Source organism: Ictidomys tridecemlineatus, chromosome 8, assembly GCF_052094955.1.
Source record: "Ictidomys tridecemlineatus isolate mIctTri1 chromosome 8, mIctTri1.hap1, whole genome shotgun sequence".
Taxonomy (NCBI): Eukaryota; Metazoa; Chordata; class Mammalia; order Rodentia; family Sciuridae; genus Ictidomys; species Ictidomys tridecemlineatus.
In genome coordinates, this window is record NC_135484.1 from 100,857,327 (window position 1) to 100,877,559 (window position 20,233).

The following is a 20,233-nucleotide window of genomic DNA, read 5'->3' on the forward strand; positions in this document are numbered from 1 at the left end:
TTGCATTACATATATAAACTGCATAGCTTTATGTTGTATATTACAATAATTCCCTTGCATGTAATCAGCAAAATTTTTAAAAATAATACATGCTATGTGTGTCATATACATGTCTATGTTATAAGGATTGTATGTGCTACATTCCTGTTACTTAAGTTATATATATTATTTTCATGTGCTATGCAACATACGGTAGAAAGGGAAGCTATCTAAAACATTTTTATGATAAGGAGATGCTTTCATAAAGTGCTATAGAGAGGATAAAGTGGGGTTTTTATCCTCTACATAGAGGTTTTTATCCTCTATATAGAGGATAAAGTGCTATAGAGGACCTGCTGTGGGATTTGCTTAGTCCAACACCTCTCCTAAAATCCGAAGTCCTGAATTTGCAATTTTTATCATTATGATTACATTTTCAGGATAAATTTCAAATGAGATTCAACAAAACTAGAAATATCTGAGAATAAAAGGGAGATATATATGCGGTAACATACTCACTGATTTTTCAGTACTAACATAACTGAAGCTTTATTGGAATCCAGAACTTTCTAGAGAGTGTGTTTATATAGTATCTTTTCCCACTTACAGGTATGACTCTGAGGCAAAAGGCCCAGAAATATTCTGACTCTCATTTGCATTATTATATTTACACATAATTCAATTTCCTATATCCAGCTAGGACTAGTATCAGAGATGCCCAAAGACACAGAATTAGAAAGCCTAGACATATAAATTCAAAGGAACATTCAGAAGGTAGGACAGACACAGAAGCCCTCTTAGGAGCTACAGCCCATACCGTGGCCCCCAGGCTGCTCAGGCATTGTATCAGTTGGTAAACATCATGTAGGTCCCTCTTTTCTTGTTGGGGCATACTAGTCACTGCACCAACACGTGTAAGGAACTAATTCCTGCTTGTAAAGCTTGATGCTCAGTATTACGCAGACATTAAACCATCCTTGAATCAATAATTCTCTTGCATGCAATCAGCAATGAAGTTGACAATAAATTGCCTCCCAGGTTTCACCTGGTAACAGCTGGAAAATGGGATTTCTTAGCAGATCACCAGGGCTGAAGAAGTCTTTGAGACTAAATGTAGCCTAGTCAAGGTTATAAAAGGTAATTTCAGGCCAGGGTTCTATTTTTTTTTTTAACTTATACTCTTACTTAAGATGAGGATTTTACTTCCCAAAGGCATAGTAAGTACTTATAAGGTATCTTCTGTTATCCTTGGCTCCCAAGAGTAGCCCTGTGTATGGATTACCATAGCCAGAACCTCAAGGAGAAAGGCATGCTCACACTGCAGTTGTCATGCATTGCAATAGTTAAGTCTTCAGAAGATGTCAGATGTTCAGAAGACTGCCCAGAGTTAGGCTGCAAGGCAATGAAATAGGCAGCAAACACCCCGCTTGGTAGGACAGCAAGAGGTGGCAGTAACTTCTTTGGTATTTTCCTGAAAGACCTGGAACGCACTCTTTCCAGCACATCGTGATCAGTTTACAGGCCTTCCACTGACTGCATGGCCCCAGCATTTCCCCTGGCCTGCATGGATATAAGTGCATACATTTCAAGGACTACTTTGAATCATTGGAAGTGATTTCCTGGAACACTGAGCTGAGAAGAAGGACCCTGAATCTAGACTCAAGCTGTGTGTGTGTGTGTATGTGTGTGTATGTGTTTGTTAAAAGGGTACATGGTGTACGATCCCATAGAAACACATCCATGGGCTAGAAAAGGACTGAGCCACAAAATTTCTGATTCTCTTTTTCTTTTAGAATTAGGCTCCAATGAAAATATCCATTTAGTATCATTGTGATTATACTCTTTTCCTTTCTCTACATCCAGAAGGAGGATATAAATAAACAAAAATACAATCACCTCTGTGTCATGTGTGTCACTATCTACTGTATTCTGACTTTTAGTTGCCGACCACCCTCTTGGTGTACACAGTGGGTCTTTGGAGAGGCCTCCCTTGCCCATGGTGGGTGCACCAGGGAGAGCTGCATGCAAAGGCAGGGAGCTGACATTTATATCCAGCTGCAAGGAATAGGAGTCCAGGTGAAAGGAAGAATCTAGGGGAACTTTTAAGAACATATTTCATCCTTATGTTCTATCTTTCATAAAATTGATGTTAGTGTGTCTGCTTAAAAGAAAGTAGTAACGGAGACTGTGCCTTATTTAGCTTTATATTAATTTATATAGTAATTGGCACTCAATAGACACTCAATAAATAGTTCTAGACTAAATTAATCTATAAGTAGAGTAGTCCCTCGGTATCTGCTGGGCATCCTGAAGCCAAGGTGTCAAGGAAATCAAGGAACAGCTGCAATTTTGTGCAGATTTCAACTTGGTATTTACCAAGCTCCACTACTGTTCGTTATGACTGTACACTCTTGAAGACCTTTTCCCTCTGATCCTGGGACATATGAGCTCTGAGTGAGTATGGTCATTGGTGTCAGGACTTGTTCCTATAGAGCTTTTTTACTGACATGTTTAAATTAAGATATTTGTTTCTGATGTAGATATTCTCATCTTTTCTGAATGGAGATACTCCTAGAGTTCCTAGATGTTCTCACATGATGTACTCTCTGCCATTTGTACTAGGTTTTCCCCTTGCCATTTCAGGTCCACTTCACACAACTCTTTATCCTGCCCTATACTCAAAGACTACCCAAGGACTGTGCCAATGGTCCCCTTATAGGACCTCTGCTTCTTGGATACAGTCAGTGGGGGGATGGCACAGGAGTTGGGATGGCACTGGCAAAAAACTAAAAAGGATAGGTGGAAAGTGGCATTTGGCTCCTTAGTCCCCAAATTCTCTTCCTTCTGAGTCATCCCAGTTTGACTGGGAGTAGTTTGACTACTCCTATATACTAAAAAGCCATCATATCTGACAGACAGCACCTCTCTGTTTGGATTCTGGTAAAAATGCACTCCCCATGCCCATTCAGCTAAGGGTTAGTAATGACTATTTTGCTCTCACTGGCCCCGAGGTGTCATACTGTCTCTGTAATCTCTACCCTTCCTCTTACCAGTGTAGTTTTCATCAAATCATTTTCCATTTTCCAGCTTGTGTGAGCCATCTGTTTATGTCTGAACTCTAATGCTATCATATACAAGTTTCTGATCTTCTAAACTCTCTTTTCTCTTCGAACTTATAAAACATCCATTTAATGAGTGTGGTAGGTAGAACAATGGCTTCCAATGATGTCTAGGTCCTGGAACTTGTACATACATTTCCTTATATGGCCAAAGGGACTTTGAAGATGTAAAAACATGACCTTGAGATAGGAAGATGTCTGGGATTATCTAGGTCAGTCCAATATAATCAACATGTATCCTTAAAGAACAGAGAACATTTCCTAGCTATGTTAGGAGAAAGATACACGTACAGAGAATGATCATTGCTAGCAACATTTAAGCTTTGAAAAGGGAGGGAGGGGACGGTCAGTCAAGGAATACCGGTGGTCTCTCAAAGCTAGAGAAGCCAAGATAATAGATTCTTTTCTAGAGTTTCCAGAAACACCTTGATTTTAGCCCAGTGACAACTGTGCCACAATTCTCACTGACAGAATTATAAGACAATAAGTTTGTGTTGTCTTAAGCTATTAGGCTTATGGTAATTTTCATGACAGAAATAGGAAACCAATACAACAACAACAACAAAAACTACTTTGGGATTCAGCCTCCAAATTTTCTACTCACTCAAGAAATGACATGACTATACAAGTAGCTGAAAAATATTAAATAAATGTCACTAATGAAGGAACTAAAACCAATACACAACATTAAAAACTTAAGAAACACAGAAAAGTATGTCAATGAGTATTTCAGGGGAAATTGGGTAATTTTCTAATGAAAGGCAAACACATCTGAGAAAAGTAGTACATGATCACTTATCAGTTATGAGCACCAGAGAGAGAAGTAGATGAATGTGCAAATGTAAACTATTGTTATTATTACTAAGATTAACCAGAGTAATAAGTGTCTCCTCAGTTCTACACTGTTCAATAGACTTGATTTGACCCATTCATTCAATAACAAACATTTTTTTTATGATGTTCTCAACAACTGACATTCTGGTATCACTCACATTGGAGGTGGGCATTATAGAAATAAGGCATAAAAATAAAATAAGGCATAGAATCTTCCCTTTAATTTGTCTCATTCTAGCAGAGCAATGAACATAGATATCTGAGAAAAGAAGATGGGAAAAGGAGTAGATAGTGGAAGGGGAAAGAACTGAGAAGATTCAACTCCACTTATAACCATGCAGAAGGGAAAATCTGAACAGTGTCTATGGGCATACTACCCTGAGTGCACCTGATCCCATCTGAACAGTGGAGCAGAGTTTCCCATCAACCCTCTCCTTGAGCTCCACAGAGGTCAGAAGACTATGTCTACAAAATATTCAGTCTTGACAGTAATAAAATAAATGTGCTTAGAAAAGCAGGTTGGTGGCTAAATTTAAAGGTCACTAAAGATCTTAAGATTGAATTCAGAATGCTGCTTTTTTTCTCACAGAATTTGGTAAAGTTCTCGTGGATGGATGGAAAGTCTATTACAATGAATGCTAATTAATTTTGATAACTGGCTTAGTAAATAAAAAGAGTGTCTCCACAAGCTCACTCCATATTGTCAAACCTTTGTGTGAACAAATTATATGTACTAAACTCTTTCTTTGATTTTACAGAAAATACTAACCCAGTGGGTTTACACAGACATTGCCTTTAGGGTTGTAAGTTAACAACAATAGAGTCAAGTCTGGGAAGAATTCCAAGAGATCTTCTGGTACCATCTTCTTATAAAGATGGAGCTAATAGATAAATATCTATCCTTTAGAATGCAAGTAATCATTAGAAAAACATATAACTCTCACATTTTCCCCTCCACATGACTGTCTTGAATTTGCTGCAGAAAAATGGAAACTATGGAAAGCCAGTAAATTTGAGAACACAGTTAATCTAGTAAAACAGAAAGAAAAGACAGAATAAAGATAAACTAGGAAAACCAAACTAGACACTGTGGGCAAACTCATGACAAATCCTTAAATACATATTTTTTTTTCCCCTTCTCATTTTCAGTGCTTCAAACCTTCTAAATTTCACACATGGAAGAGAATATCCTCCTCATTGTGTTTGGGGGGAGCACACATTTCTTTTCATTGAACTTCAGCCTTTATTAATTATTCTGTTGCAATGTTATTATAAACTGTTGTTGATTATCTGACTCTGCTGGGCATGTGAGTGATGCCAGAATGTCAGTTTTACATTAAAAGAATGTCGTTTGCGAAAACTAAATACAGAAATAAAGCATGTGTTCAATTAAGGCTTTAATCTCCTCTGGATTCCTTTTTTTTTTTTTTTTCCAAAAATGGGGTGGAGCCCTGGATGCCTATGGGGTTAATAATATTTTTTCTAAAATGATTCTTATTCTCATAATAAGTATCAGTAAACATCCGTTTGTGTTGGTAATTAACTTTAATGACTTGGTATTACTTTACCTCTCTTGATTGTATGTTCTAGTCCAGAAACTAAAAAACTAATAGTGCCATGTATGTATTTCCCAAATTAAAATAAAAAGAAAAGCAAAATAGAATTGACCTGTTAGCACACAGCTTCAAGGACACTCAGGTTGAGGAATGATGAATCAGTGGAGGAGGTGAGGGAGGAGGAGAAAAGAATGTATTTGAGGAGCTGGGAAGAGAATTTTTTAAAATAGAAAAGTAAATGCACAATGACAACAAAGAACCCCACCAAAATCAGGAGCAGGAAAATTGGGAAAGACAGTGTTGAACAAGGTCCAAGGCCAGCTAAACCCAAGTCTCAAGTGTGCAGAGGGATTTCCCGTCTCCCAGTGACTGACAGCCATAAGATGTGTGTCTGGGCCACACTAGCGCTCACAGCTGCTCCTTCAGATGGAGAGGGTGAAGGTAAAAGGAAATGTCAGAAAATTAAGCCATGGCTGAAGGGTATTTTCTTTTACAGGTTTCCAGGAAAGCTTTGTTTTATTTTGCAGGCCCCATTAGTAATGAAAACGTACTCAGCATTTCCTGGTTGGCCTTCAGCAGCTCAGTCGTGGGAGGGCTTCCTTTTCTGTCTTTCTGCCATCCCTCACCTGAAGCAAATATTACCTCCGGGAAGAGTAGCCTGGATCCAGAACGATGGAAAGCAGGCCAGTGTGGCTGGGCGGGGACTCGTCTCTCCCTCCATTTCATGAAGGAAGGGGCAAAAGGATGGGAGAGAAGGGGGTCAGATGAATTCTACTGATTTTGAAGGGTTGATTGTAACCAGGTTCAAACAAGCCAGTTCTTCCATCTTCTGTGAGGACAAAGAGCAGGTTAAAAATAATAATAATAATAATAATAATAATAAAATGGTATTTCTTCTAAAATAGGTCAAATGTTGAAACAGAACAAAAAGTTCTATTTTTTTTTCTTTTTCTTTTTTTTTTTTTTTTTTTTTGTTCCATCTATGGTCCTGGAATGCTTGCTGACATAGCCCCACTTAGGTTTCTGCTTCTGGAGAGTGCCCTTGAGTTCTAATGATAACTGTAATGATATTTTGTGGGTTCCCCACTGCTTAAACAAAGACAGAATTTATAATGCGCCTCAGAGCATCAAAAATGGATGTTGGAAAACATTAATATGACTATTTTTATCACTATTTAGTGAGCAGTGCTAGAAGATATTAATATTACCATGATCATTATTATGGCAAGATAACGAAGAAGTGGAACTCCATGTGGCAAAGAGATTGTTGAGGGGGAGAAAATGGATGAGCCTATTTTTTCCCCAAGTTCTTTAAATCAGGCTTAACTGGAAAAATAATCGCAGTGGCTAACAGAGTCAGGAGTCAGGGTAATTAAGTGGGTAAATGAGGCTGGTGTCATTTGAATTTATGCATTTTCCTCCTTTCCTTTGTTTGCTCTGCCTTTTTCTTTCACTGGGTCTCCACTGCAATGTTGTTTATTCATGGAGGGCATGCCACAGTTTTTAATACTGGAGGGAAAAATCTGAAACCCTTCATCCGCCTGGCCAATGTGTAGACTGGAGAGAACACAGGGGGATCAAAGTGATATGAAGACAACAGGGGTTTCATTAAAATGTTCCGTTCTCTGCCTGAGGACAGAGTAGTGAGAAAAGGGTGAAAAAAATCATCTAGCCCAAACAAGTTTAACTTAAAAAAAAAAGCAACGAACCACCTGTGGTCTCCTTGGAAACAGGCAAGCACACCCTCCAGCCACCTTTTAATGAAACCCCAGAGCCCCTTTATTAATTTATTAAAGAATCTATTTTCTGAAGATTCATAAACCTCATATAACTCATATTCCAACACATCTCTGCTATGCTAATGGCATGCACTTCTATGAATAATTAATTATTTAATTAGTAATAATTAGAGGTTGTTGTACAGGTCAAACCATTGGACTGACAGCATGCTATTGTCAAAATGTCATTCGAATTAATGAAACAGCATTTAAACAGGGTGATTCATCATTTAGGATGGTTACCTACCTACCCATTCCCTCCCCAACCCCCAAATATCTCTTAGAGAAAATGCCATTTTAAGATTGGTATAACATGTATAAATGGAACATTTAATATCGAGCATCCCACAGAAAGTGTGTAGCCTCTAATACTGTGTCAAACACACAGGACAGGGTGAGTTAAGTGACTGAATTTATAGTATTCAGACATTACAGCAACAGTACATAGGCTTATACATTTACATATAATTTATGACTCCTTTTATGTCATTGGACCTAAGCGATCAGAAAGAATAAATACACTCAAAGAGAATAATTGCTCAAATACATTTGTTGGATTTCTCTGGAAAAACAATCCTTAAAGGTGAATCCTTTAAACCACTTTCAACTCGGTGCCTTGCCATTGGTTTTTCTGTTCCATTCATACTTTGACCCTGTTTTTTGTTTTGGGGGTCCCTGTGATCTCTGGTGTAAAATGCAGCCACAGATGGTAGATAAACAAATGGTTGCTGGGCATGGTGGTACACACCTGTAATACCAGAGACTCCAGAGGCTGAAGCAGGAGAATCCTAAGTTCAAGGTCAGCCGGGGCAAGACTTTATCTCAAAATAAAAATAAAACATAAAAATGGACTGAGGATATAACTCAGTGGTAAATTAACCTTGGGTTCAATCTCTAGTAATACACACATATGCACGTACACACATACACGAAAAGAAAAAAGGAGAAAAAAAACTGGTCTTGATTGTGTCCCAATAAAACATTACAAAAGCAGGCAATAGGGGAAAGGATTTGGCCTGCAGGCTGCATTGCTAACTTCTAGTCTAAGCTATGTTGACAGCCAGTGGAGCATAGTAAATACCCAATAAATACTTGATGGATTAATGAATGAATAAATATACCCAGTACAAGACCCTTGGCCTTAGTCTTAGCATTATACTTGGTCCAGATAGTATCCCTTTAATTAAATTTACAGTATGTAAAACATAATGGAATATAATTTTGGGGTTTTGTATGCAAGTTAGTATGTTAGTATGCTAAAGGGAATCCTAATAGAAATTTTTAACAAATAGAAAAGCCTATTTTAAAAAGTCTAAATATTGTAGATTTTTAAAAAAATGCATATAGGATCAGTAGTTGCTTTGACTTAATGTTGGCTGGTGGTAGAAAATAGAAGAATCTGCCTTTTATCTCAAAAGAGCACAATTTCATTATTTTTTCATCCTCTTCCTGATCTTCCTGGATGTAGCATAACATCTAGAATGGGACGGAGGGAGCATTTGGATTCAGGGTTGTGCCTTTCTCCTTAGATCCCAACTGAATCCCAAATGCCTCTTTCCTAATTTCTTTCCCCCCTCTTCTCCAGGCTCCTGTTTTTTCCTCTTGGTTTCCTTGTAGCCTTCAGGACGGTTAGGAAGTGTGGAACTTGTTTTGGAGGAAAAGTGCTAAAGATGTGACTTGCTCTTATGCTCCAGTTATTCAACCAGATTGGGTCCATAAAGCTTTAAAATAATAACAGAGTATATAATATTTTGTGAAATTTTGTTTTATAAACGGAGATGTAACTGCTACCTTAGCTGTTATAAATGGGAGAATATTTCTTATAAAAGAGGTCAAAGTAGACTGTAAAAGAGTGTTCAAGAGTAAGGACCAATAATCCTACCAGAGACACTACCATTTATTTCCATGTGTCTGTTGGAAATCTGATCCAAGCAATTACAACAAAGGATATCCAATCATCCTTTTCCTCTACTGGTGAAATATCAGATAGCTAAGTTATTAGAGATATGGCAAATGGGAAATCCAATAGTTGTTTTATATCTTTTATGAATAACTGAATACAACATCCAGAATGAGATGGAGGGAAAAGGATTTGGCCTGTGGGTTGTACCTGTACATAAATGGAATTGTAGATATGGAAGACCAATGATGACATAATTGTCAGACCATAGCTAACTGGGCCACCAAAAGTCATGTGTGCCTAAACACACACACACACACAAACACACACACACACACACACACACACACACACACACACACACACACATATATATATATATATATATATATATATATATATATATATATATATAAATGTTGCTCAAAGCAGTTAAAACTTGAAGGTCACAAATTTAGCCACTTAAAAAAACTCTAATTTATTAGTTCCTGATTTCTGGGACCTAGGAATCTGGGGACAGCTCAGCTGAATCCTTTGCTTAGGGTGACAATGCTGCAAGTGCTGTGTCAGTCAGGGTCAAGGTCTCAAAAGGAGCCCACCTGGAGAAGTGTTCACCTCTAAACTCCTTCAGGGGGCTGGCAGAATATATATCATGGGATTCATGACATCTTTCCTCTTCAAAGCTATTTGTGGGAAGATAGACTACCCAGCAAACCTACTAGCAAGATAGAGTCTATGGAGTATTATATAATTAGGGAAATGACATTTTGTCATCTTTGTAATATTTCATTGTTATAACTAAGTCACGAGTACTGCCCAAGGACTCCTCAAGGAGACTGTAAAAGATTGGTGGTGATTGAAGACACCCTAAATTCATTCTATTACAATTGGGTCATGTTTTGCAATAAAGGAACACTTTAAAGATAAAAGCTCCAGATCTAAACAGCTCTGAGACTCCATGAAAATGTCTCAACCTCTCTGGGATTCATTTTCCTCTTATTAAAATAGACTAACAGCTCACAAGATTAATGCATCTAAAATATAATAAATATGAATTTGTTTTGTAAATATTAATTTCAATTAACATTAACTGGCCACCTGGCTTCTTGTTTTCTTTTCACTCACCTTTATTCTAAATGCTTTTTATCTGCACTTTCATTATATTTGAATGTCTATGCCAACTATGATAGCTGAGAGAACAGATCTTTGGTGTAAAAAGCAACCACAAATGGTTTTTTGGGAATGTTTTGCAATTCATACTAAATTGTGAAAATGTAATTGTAAGATACGGGACTTTGCATCTACAATGATTCTGGGGGACTGGAACCAACTCCGCCTTGCTTCCTATGTGGTCATTTGAGAATCCCTAGTGAGACAAAGGTCAATAATCAGTTGCTAAACATTCGTCTTTCTTTGCATGGGGTAGAGTTTTTGCTGGGTACCAGGCGTCCAGCCAGGGATTTTATTTCCCAGGCCTCCCTTGCATCTAGGGAGAACTATACAGCTGAGTTCTGGAGAGAATTATATATACCCCTTCCAGACCAGAACCAAGGAAACTCCCCAGGAAATTCTCCACTGTATCTCCCCCACCCGCTTTTTCCCACTTGATATTCATATTCAGGGTGACTTTGAAATGTAATAGTCTCTGTCATCCCCAAGACATGGCTATGTAGAATACAGAACCCCTTATATGCATCATACTTTTAAATTGAAAAATAAATAAATTTGTCTTGTGTGAATCTATAGATTTCTGAACTTGCATTTCATAAGAGCTAGTATTGGCTTGATCAATACATCATAAAAGGTATCAGTGAAGTTTAAACACACACACACACACACACACATACACACACACACTTCTCCCTCTATGACAGTGCTTCTCAAACTTTAATATGCATAAAATGACCTAGGAACTTGTTAAATGTTGATTCTCATTTGGTAAATCTGAAGCAGAGCCTGATTTTATATACAGGTACAACCCACAGTGTTCAGATAGGAAGTCACTTTGAGTAAGGAGGCTCCATCACAATACTTTTCAAACTTCCATAAGTATTAGAATCCCCTAAGGGCTTGTCAAGTCTTGGATGTCTGGGCCCCATCCCCGGGGTTCTGAAGTTATATTTCTAACACTTTCTTGGATGTAGCTTATGTTGTTGGTCTGGGGGCCACACTTTCAAGAACCAATGGTCTAAACAATTCTGGTATAAATCAACCTTTCCCTAGCTTCTATAGAAACTCTTCCTCAGGTCAGTGCATTATATATCACAGATGTGTTGGATAAAAGAATATTATGCATCAGTGCCTTAAAGCAATTGTAATCACCTAGGGTATTTTTTATTGTTGCTTTTTGCTTTGATATGTTTTTGTAAAATATTTATTTTCAGGTCTCAGTCTAATTGAGTCTAGGTCTTTGGGAGGGGGAAGCATCGGCATTAATATTTCTTTAAAGCTCCTCATGCAATTCTATTAGGCAACTAGATTTTAGAACTATAGCCTTAAAGAAATATCAGGAACCAATCGTCTGAGAGAGAAGACTCTTGCTGTTCCTTAAACTATTTAACTATTAATATGAAGACCAGCCTTATCTAATTCTTTCTCTAAGCAATGCAAGAGAGCACGACTTCTCTAACATGTGGTTTGTATCAATGCTATTAAGTAACCCTCCCCTGGCCTTTGACAGGAGATTAAGTGAGGCTGAATGAATGCAAAGGAAGCTCAAGAAGGTTTTCCAGTTTTAAAAAAAAAAAAAATTGCAGGTGAAGTCTAATAACGACAGAGGAGAGGAGGGGACAGAGGAAAGACACAGTATTTTATCCTGGGGAAATAGAAGTTATTTTCCTTCAAATTAAATAATGATTCTATCACCAATCTTTTAGAAATTGCACATATTGGTGGTGAGAATTGGACCTTTTAGTGTTTTACTATTAGCAATAAAACCAGGTCAAGAGGATGCAGCAATGTATTCCTTTGGAACCTACACCATGGAGGGCATTTTTAGCAAAGAAAACTTTTCAGGGATTAAAGTGCATTTACAGTTCCTCATTATCAATCGCAGAAACCATTCATTTCCTGTCATATACTAGCTACCAAAATTGTGAAGTGTTATAAACATATATAAGTAGCCCATACATTTTTTTTTTCTTACCAAGAGGTTAATGCATAATGGGTGTGATTTGTTTCAGATGCCAGGGTCACTAGCTGTGCACCCTGCTGGGTTAAGTAGAATGTATTAGTCTAAAATCCATCTGGACCCCTCGTCCTTGACCCCTAACCCTGAAAAAACTTCATCTTCCCAGGAATGTTCCAAGCAGCCAGTACATGTAGTCAATACCAAGTCACATGCTAGCCCTTCTTAGTACAGTTTTATGAAATAAAAATCTGGCCAAGAGTAAGGGAGTTGAGTTTATTCTAAGCAAGCTTTGAATCCCAACTATATGACTTATCATCTATGGAGATCTTCAGGAAGTTTCCTTGATCTCTCTCTTGGTCTCTCTCTATCTTCTTCCCATGCAGTTCTCACAATCAAACAAAATGTTCAGGGCATTTGGTGTAGGCCAAGTATATAATAAGAGTTCAGAGTTACCTGCAAATGAATGTGCATGGCAGCCCTGCAGAAAGTTCCAGAAAACAAAGGACTATTACCAAGGGCCCAATCTTAGGCTTCTCAGCTCCCTGGTGTCCTTCAGACAGTAATATACTTTCTAAATTTCCCATGCCAGTTGTTTTCAGATGTCCCTAGCAGCCAGATATAAAAATGAAAACTGTTTGAACTACAACTAAAAAAGATGATTCTTGCTAAGATATTTACCAAGAAAAGGACTTTCATCAGGATAAAATTAGAGGCAAATAATTCCCACAGTATGATTTAAATATCATCTAATGTAAAATACATTGTAATGATGGTATGAAGAAAATGCTTAAGGAGCAAAAATAAGGGGGATGTGGAAAGACATCAGAGAAAAGGGGGTTTTCTTCACAGGGTAAGGAATCTCCATTTGGTTGTCAAACTATGACCCTTAGACCTGCAGCACCTATAGTAACTGGGAACTTGTTAAGGATGCAGATTCCTGGGCCCAATCCCAGACTGAATTGAATGCTCTGAAATGTGACCTAGAAATCTGCTTAAAAATCCCTCCATGAGGGTTTTGTTGCCCCCTGAATCACTTGCACGACACCAACAGGAAGGAAGAGACAACTCATGACATAGAGATGGACGGACAAAGAGTTCCAAATTGAGATTTTCAAAGTGGTAGTGAACACTCACTCACGAGATAAGATGCAGCACATGGGACCAAATCACATTTGTGGATTTGAGGGGAAGAGAGCTGGAGAAAGTAGGGGTGGAGCCACAGGGCAGGTCAACCCCAAGGACTACGAACTAGGAGCCAAAATGGGCAAGTGCATGTCCCAAACCAAGCAGGTAAAATACCAAGAACCTAAGTTCCAGAAGTCAGCGGAGACTAGGACTGGAAGGGTATGGTGAAGAGCCAAGAAGGGGCTCACCGTGTTATAAGAACTGTTTTCTTTGTTATCCACTCACAGTCAGGCCTGACTTACCCAGAACCCCAAGCAAAGAATATGACTTGTGCTCCTTCTCTACACTGGGCCAACTCAGTAAGGAAGGAGATCAGGAAGCTGAGCATTGAGATCTCCAGCAAATGAGGGTTCTAGTGTCAATTGTGCATTTTGGCTTTAAAATGAAACTTTTAAAATTAAAAACCCCACTAAACAATGTCCCTTAGGGATAACTGAGTTCCCCGGATTCCTTGTTAGTCCCTCTCCTGTGAAAGATGGAGGCTACCTGGTGCTCTCCTTGTGTCCAGGCCCCTTCCTTTCATCAGCCTCACTTCTAAGGCAAGGCCTTCTGACTTGCACCTTCTTCGCAACAGCTTGCCAGTTTCCTGTTTACAATTGATTCTTGCATCCTACTCTTCTCTTTGGATACAATTTCCTTTTTACATACTTTAAAATTGTCATTCCAGAACGTTGCACCCAGGAGAACTCTGCACAAATGAATTTCTAAGATAAAGTTATTTTGCTTCATTTTAATTTTCACACAGCCCTATGAAGATATTCTTATCATTATCTTCTTTCTCTACATTTTCTGAAGAGAAATGCTCTTCGTATAAATGTTGTTTCGACAGGTCTTTTCTCACTCTGTTTGGTGTTTCACAGTTTTCCCAAGATGGAGCTTATGTGGATTGAATTTTATTTATCCTTCTTGGTACTCATTGTGCTTCTTCAGCCTGAAACTTCCCTTATCATCTAGTTTAATAAATTTTCAGTCATTATTGATTCAACTAACTATCCTCTGACTACCACTCCCCTAGTTCTCTGTTTCTGAATCATCTTATGTTAGCTTCTGGAGCTCAGCCTCTGTATCATCTGGGTCTCAGCTTCTGCATCTCTCCAAGCTGTATTTTGAATATTTGAATTATATTTGTCTTTCTGTTCACTGATGTTTTATCTAAGTCTAATCCTGATGTTTAAGGCATCAAATTAGATTTCATGAAATTTCAATGACTAGGTTTTATATTTTATTTTGTTTTTGATTAACATCAATTGTACTAAATGAGTAGAGTCTGTTATTTCAACACATGCTTTTTGTTTCTAGGGTTCTATTTGGCTCTTTTTACAAGTATGCCTGTTCTAGTTTATAATGGATTCTTCTCCTTTGTGGATTCCATGATATTTTCAATATTTGACATGGTACTTATTTAAAGTCTCTTTTGGATTCTTCCACCTTCTCAGCATCTTAGGATCCATCATTTCTTCATGTGATTTATAATTTTATCATGAGCTCCCCTTAGCAGGTTGTTCCCCCCACCCCAGGAAGGGAATAATTATAAGAATCTTTCTACAGGGAACTGCTGTATTTGTTTTTTGCCTTACTCTAGGGATTTCACTGGTTTAGGATCAGTTGTACTTTAATGTATACCCTGGAGGAAAGTCCTGTAGCATGTATGTGATGAAAATCACAGACCTAGAGCTCATGTAGATGAGCCTGGGTTTCACATTTTTATAGAAGTCTTTGTGTCCACTCATACTCTAGGGCAGAAAAATGGATCCAGGTCACTTCCTGTGCTGATAGGAAGAATCATTCTATCATTTAAGGATCTCTTTTCGGTTACTCAAATTTTCTATTTCATGCAAACCTAGTGTCCCACCTCTTGATCTTGTTTGGGTATTCAAGCACAGTTCCTTAGACCCTAGAACCTGTCTAATTCACATCCCTCTGGATACTGACACATCAATTAGTTCATGAAATCTATGTTCTGACTTTGATTTCTTTACATTTTGACACAGGAGGGGATTTACTTCGTTTCTTCCTATTTTTCTTCCTTCATTCCTCCCTTTCCTTCTTCTTCCCTACCTACTTTCCTTTCTTCCTTCCCCTCCTCCTCCTCCTCCTCCTCCTCCTCCCCCTCCCCCTCCTCCTCCTCCTTCTTCTTCTTTAAAACTCAGGTATAAACTTAAAAGTTTAATTAAGTGGAACACACTGGAGAAAATGGGAGGTAGCAGACTTTCAGTGTATTTTTTAAGTAATTTTGTTTGCTTTGACAGTCTCAGGTGTTCTGAAAAAATATCTTGAAGCTGGCCTTTTAGCAGTAATGATTTGAGCCACTTCTATCGTATGTCTCTCTTTTGGTGTGACCAGACTGGAATTATGTCACATTTGTCCTTGAAAAAAAAAGTCAAATTTGCCACATGTTTAAAAATTTTTTTTTCCAAATGAATTTTTGTACAACTGATATAAAGGGGAAAATCAAGAGACCAGGTGGCTTCTATAGGAAAAGCCCCCAATCACATACTGAAGACCATTGCCAATCATAGAACCAGATACCTAATCTCAAGCTAGGGTAGCCACCGAACACCCAAGTGAAACGAATCTTTTTATTTCTTATTTTTTCCCTCTCTCCTGTTTTCCCCTGTTACTTAGCTCTTTCTCATTCCAGCTGAAAAGTCATTGTTTTATTTGAATAATGCAGAACATTCAAGTACATCTCATCAAAGAACATTTTATGCCTTTTTTTGTATTATGTTATTGTAATCAGCACCCAGAAGTAAATGGTCTAAAACAACAAGGTGTATTTCTTGCACATCTATGTGAATTTCATGGGTTGTGACAGGTATCACTTTTCACAGTCAAAAGCAAGTCATTTGGCCATGGCTAACCTCAAGGGCACAGGTGCTAATCATTCTACCACATACAAAGAGAAGGATTACAGATATTTGGTGTATAGAACTCATGACTGCCACAATACTCCACCCCAGAAGTCCTTTCAACAACTCTCTTGTTTACTGAACAGGAGCCAGTGGGCTGTGATGCCTGTGTAGAGGAGGAACACCACATGTTTTAAACTCCATGGCAGTCCTTGTGATTGTACCCTGACCTGCTTGACCAATCAGAGGCTGCAGAGGCTCAGCTTCTGCATCATATGCCCCTTCCACAATTAGTAATTCTGGTTTATTTGAACCAGAGACATTCTAAAAAGCGAGACTAACTTGTGATGTCAAACAGTGATTTTTTTCCCTCTCAGAATTACAGAGGCATGTGATTTTATAGTTTATGAGTCATATTAACTGCATGTTCTGAGAGCAATTATCATCATCTCAAAAGCAGAGAAAGAGGTTTTTCTCAGTTTTCTCATTTGTAAAATGGAACAAATCATACCTACTTTGCAGGATTATTGTGAGAAATAGATAAGGGCATATCTAAAATTCCAAGCATGTTATGATAATGGAGAAAATATTTGTTTCCTTTCTAGTTCTGAGATATAAGAGATCATTGAAAGATGGATTGGCCAGGGACTTCTTTACATATCAGATGGGACTTGAGGTAAAAGCATTTCATATAGTGTAAAGCATTGTTTTAAACTCCATTTAAAAACCAGAAATAATACATGCCTGTCTCTTAAAAATTACTTGTTCTTAAAACAAAAAAAGTTAAATGTCATTATGATGTGTAAATTCTGTTCTCAGTTCCATACAAATATTGTCTCATTTAATCTATATGATTATGAGAAACAGGTGCCATTACAATTATAGTTTTATTGGTGGTGAACTAGGGCATAGAGAGGTTAAGCTACTGGCCCAAAGTTTCACAGGTAAAGAGCTGGCATTTGAAACCAATCAATTTGTCTTCAGAATCCATGCTTTCACTCAATAGAACGCCATCCTCTTTCCTAATGCAACAAACTGTTTACTAGGGACTACAACTCTTGGGGAATCTGTTACTTCTACTTCCTGGAAGCAGGAAGTGGTGTGTGGCATCTCTGAGTAGGCTGAGCCTTAGCAGGATTTTCCTTCTTGCCTTTTACCTCCTGACACTGAGGCAGGTCTGGTTTGATACAGCATGCTCCTTGTGGCTGATGAACTGAAAAGCAGGAGTTGCTTTTAACATCTGAGTTTCCACCAGTTCTTATCTACAGATAGCAATAGATTTGCGGACATTTAAACTAGGTTTTAAGTATTTCAATCTTTAATACCTTGCATCACTATTGGATCAAACTGATTGTGGACCCACTTACTGGCTTGGCAGACCAAGAGTACTGCAACAACCATGCAGGAATTGCAGCTTATTTCACTATCTAGGTATAGACTCATGTGTCTTTTGAACTCCATAAATGCTACAGAGACACCCTGAAGGTGCTATGTCAGTGGGCTCCATAGTCATGTAAACATAATATCAATTAATAATTATCTAGACATAGGCAACCCAGTGGCTTATTCTAGTTGGTCTTTGTCAAAGGCAAGAAGCTCTTTGTTCAATTCCATTTCTCAGATCATTTCTAAGTGTTTTTCCTAGAAGTGTTTTGCAGGGTGAATGGGGTAGTATAACTCTAAACAAGAACTTCTCAGAGTGCTGCAAAAGCGGAGGTGAGGGGGCATCCACTGTGCTAAATTGTGCAGGTAGAGAAGTTTCTAATGAAGGTTTCTACCTAAGGAAATGGCTAAATAAGCAGTCTGTGACATTCCCTTATTTGCATATGCTCACAACCCCTACACATGTGACTATTCCAAGACAAATTAAAAGTGAAAGAAATGTACTTGATGAAAGCTAGAAGATATTTATCACTATCTAAAAGATGCAAAATGAATAAAAGATGACCACCTCCTCCAAATAAAACAGAACTCAAAAAGCTCCTCCTTAATTGTGAGGCAACCAATTAATTTTGATCATATCAGTTTCCTCAGATAATGCCAACCAGTGGTGGTTGAGGGGTTAATGAAATGAGACAGGGCTACCAGGATAGTTGAGGAGTGATTCTTGCATGAATAAGAATTCATGAGTAGGAGTGAGAAGTGCCACCTCCCTCCCCATCTCAAGGTACTTCAGGCTCAAATGGATATAAAAATTAGACAGTGTTCTTTCTGCTTCATACATCACCCAGCAGAACACAGCTGGCTGTTTGGCTCTGGGGCAAACACATTTGAATAGACAAAAATACAGGCTATGTTAGGGTAGCTTGACTGAATCGCCCTTCAACCTGAGTTTATTTTTTATTCATTTATTTATTCATTCATTCATTTATTAGACAAGCTAGAAGGACTTTGAAAATGTCTCCAATTCCCAGAACACTGCTTCTTTTAGGAAGGAGCACTTTCCCACTAAAGTTTTACACTGTCATTGTTCAACACAATCATCATCAGCATCACCTCTGCCCACCACTGTGCATCTCAGTGTTTCAAAGGAGGTGCCAAGACTGGGAATTTGAGAAGGCTTAAAATCAAGGTGTTAAACATCTAGACTTATTCAAGACAACCCCTCCTTCTTCTCTTCCAACATTCAGGGAGCAGCATCACTTTTCAAGTCCAGTGCCAGTCTACAAAGGTATGGTCTCCTGTAAGGCCTGTGAGATGACCACCTGCACCCCTGGGTGATGAGCATGCTGCCTACTCATGAGGTATTCTGCCATAATGTGGAGATTTCACTGAATAATCATTGCACGTGAAGTAATCAATGGGGTTTTCAAAGGGAAAGAGATGTGAAGCCTGGAAGGAAGATAAGCAGGAGAAATAAAAGCACATAAGAGGAGAGGTGGGACCTTTGAGCTGGAATTCCAGTGTTCCTGTCTTCTTGCTGCAGGATACATAAAGGAAGAGACCTCTCATCTTCTCAAATCACAATACCACATCCCATGGGAAAGTCAAAGACTCATCCAACCCTCCTCCCAGGGCTTTGCAGGAGATAGTAACAGATTGGTCCTGAAAATTTAACTAGAGTCACATTATGGAGATGAAAGAAATAATTGTGGGCAGATCCTACCAAAACAACAACAAAATTCTTTTCTTTAACTATCATCAAAGTAACTCCAGTCTTATGCAAAAAAATGTATTTGATGATGACATCTGACACTTCAGAACATGTGAATAATTTCTGAAATACATGAGAAAGTGTGGGTTGCCCCTACAAACGGAATGCTACAAGAGCTGCATGAATAAATTTAAGTATATATTAGACTGATTTTTGATTTTTTATTAATAATTTGTTTATTTCAATTAGGTATATATGACAGCAGAGGCATTCTGATTCATTGTACAATTGCAGCACAACTTTTCCTTTCTCTGGTTGTACATGATGTAGTGTCACACCATAAGTGCAGTCATACATTTACCTAGAGTAATGATGTCCATCTCATTCCACCATCTCTCCTGCCCCCATGTTCCCCCCACTCCACTCTCCCCTTTTGTTAGAGTCTGTAAACAAGTCAGGATGGCACCTGGCATTTTGCCAGAGGGAGTGATTTGTGAAGTAACGCCAGCGAGCCATTAAGTGTGGAGATTCTTTATTGGTTGACTGCTGTATCTAGTTTATGTTAATTAGATAAGCTGTGTGTAATGTATATATAACCCTCCTGTCCTACAATAAACAGCTCCCACTCCTGCTGTATCAATGTACACAAGTTGCTCATCACCCCCCAGTTATTTTGCTGCAGCCAGACTGTGGCACCCTTTGCCCAATCAAAGTTTCTCCATTTTTCCATGAAAATCCCATTATGGATTAGCATCCACTTATCAGAGAGAAAATTCGGCCTTTGGTTTTTAGACCTGGGCATGGTAGCA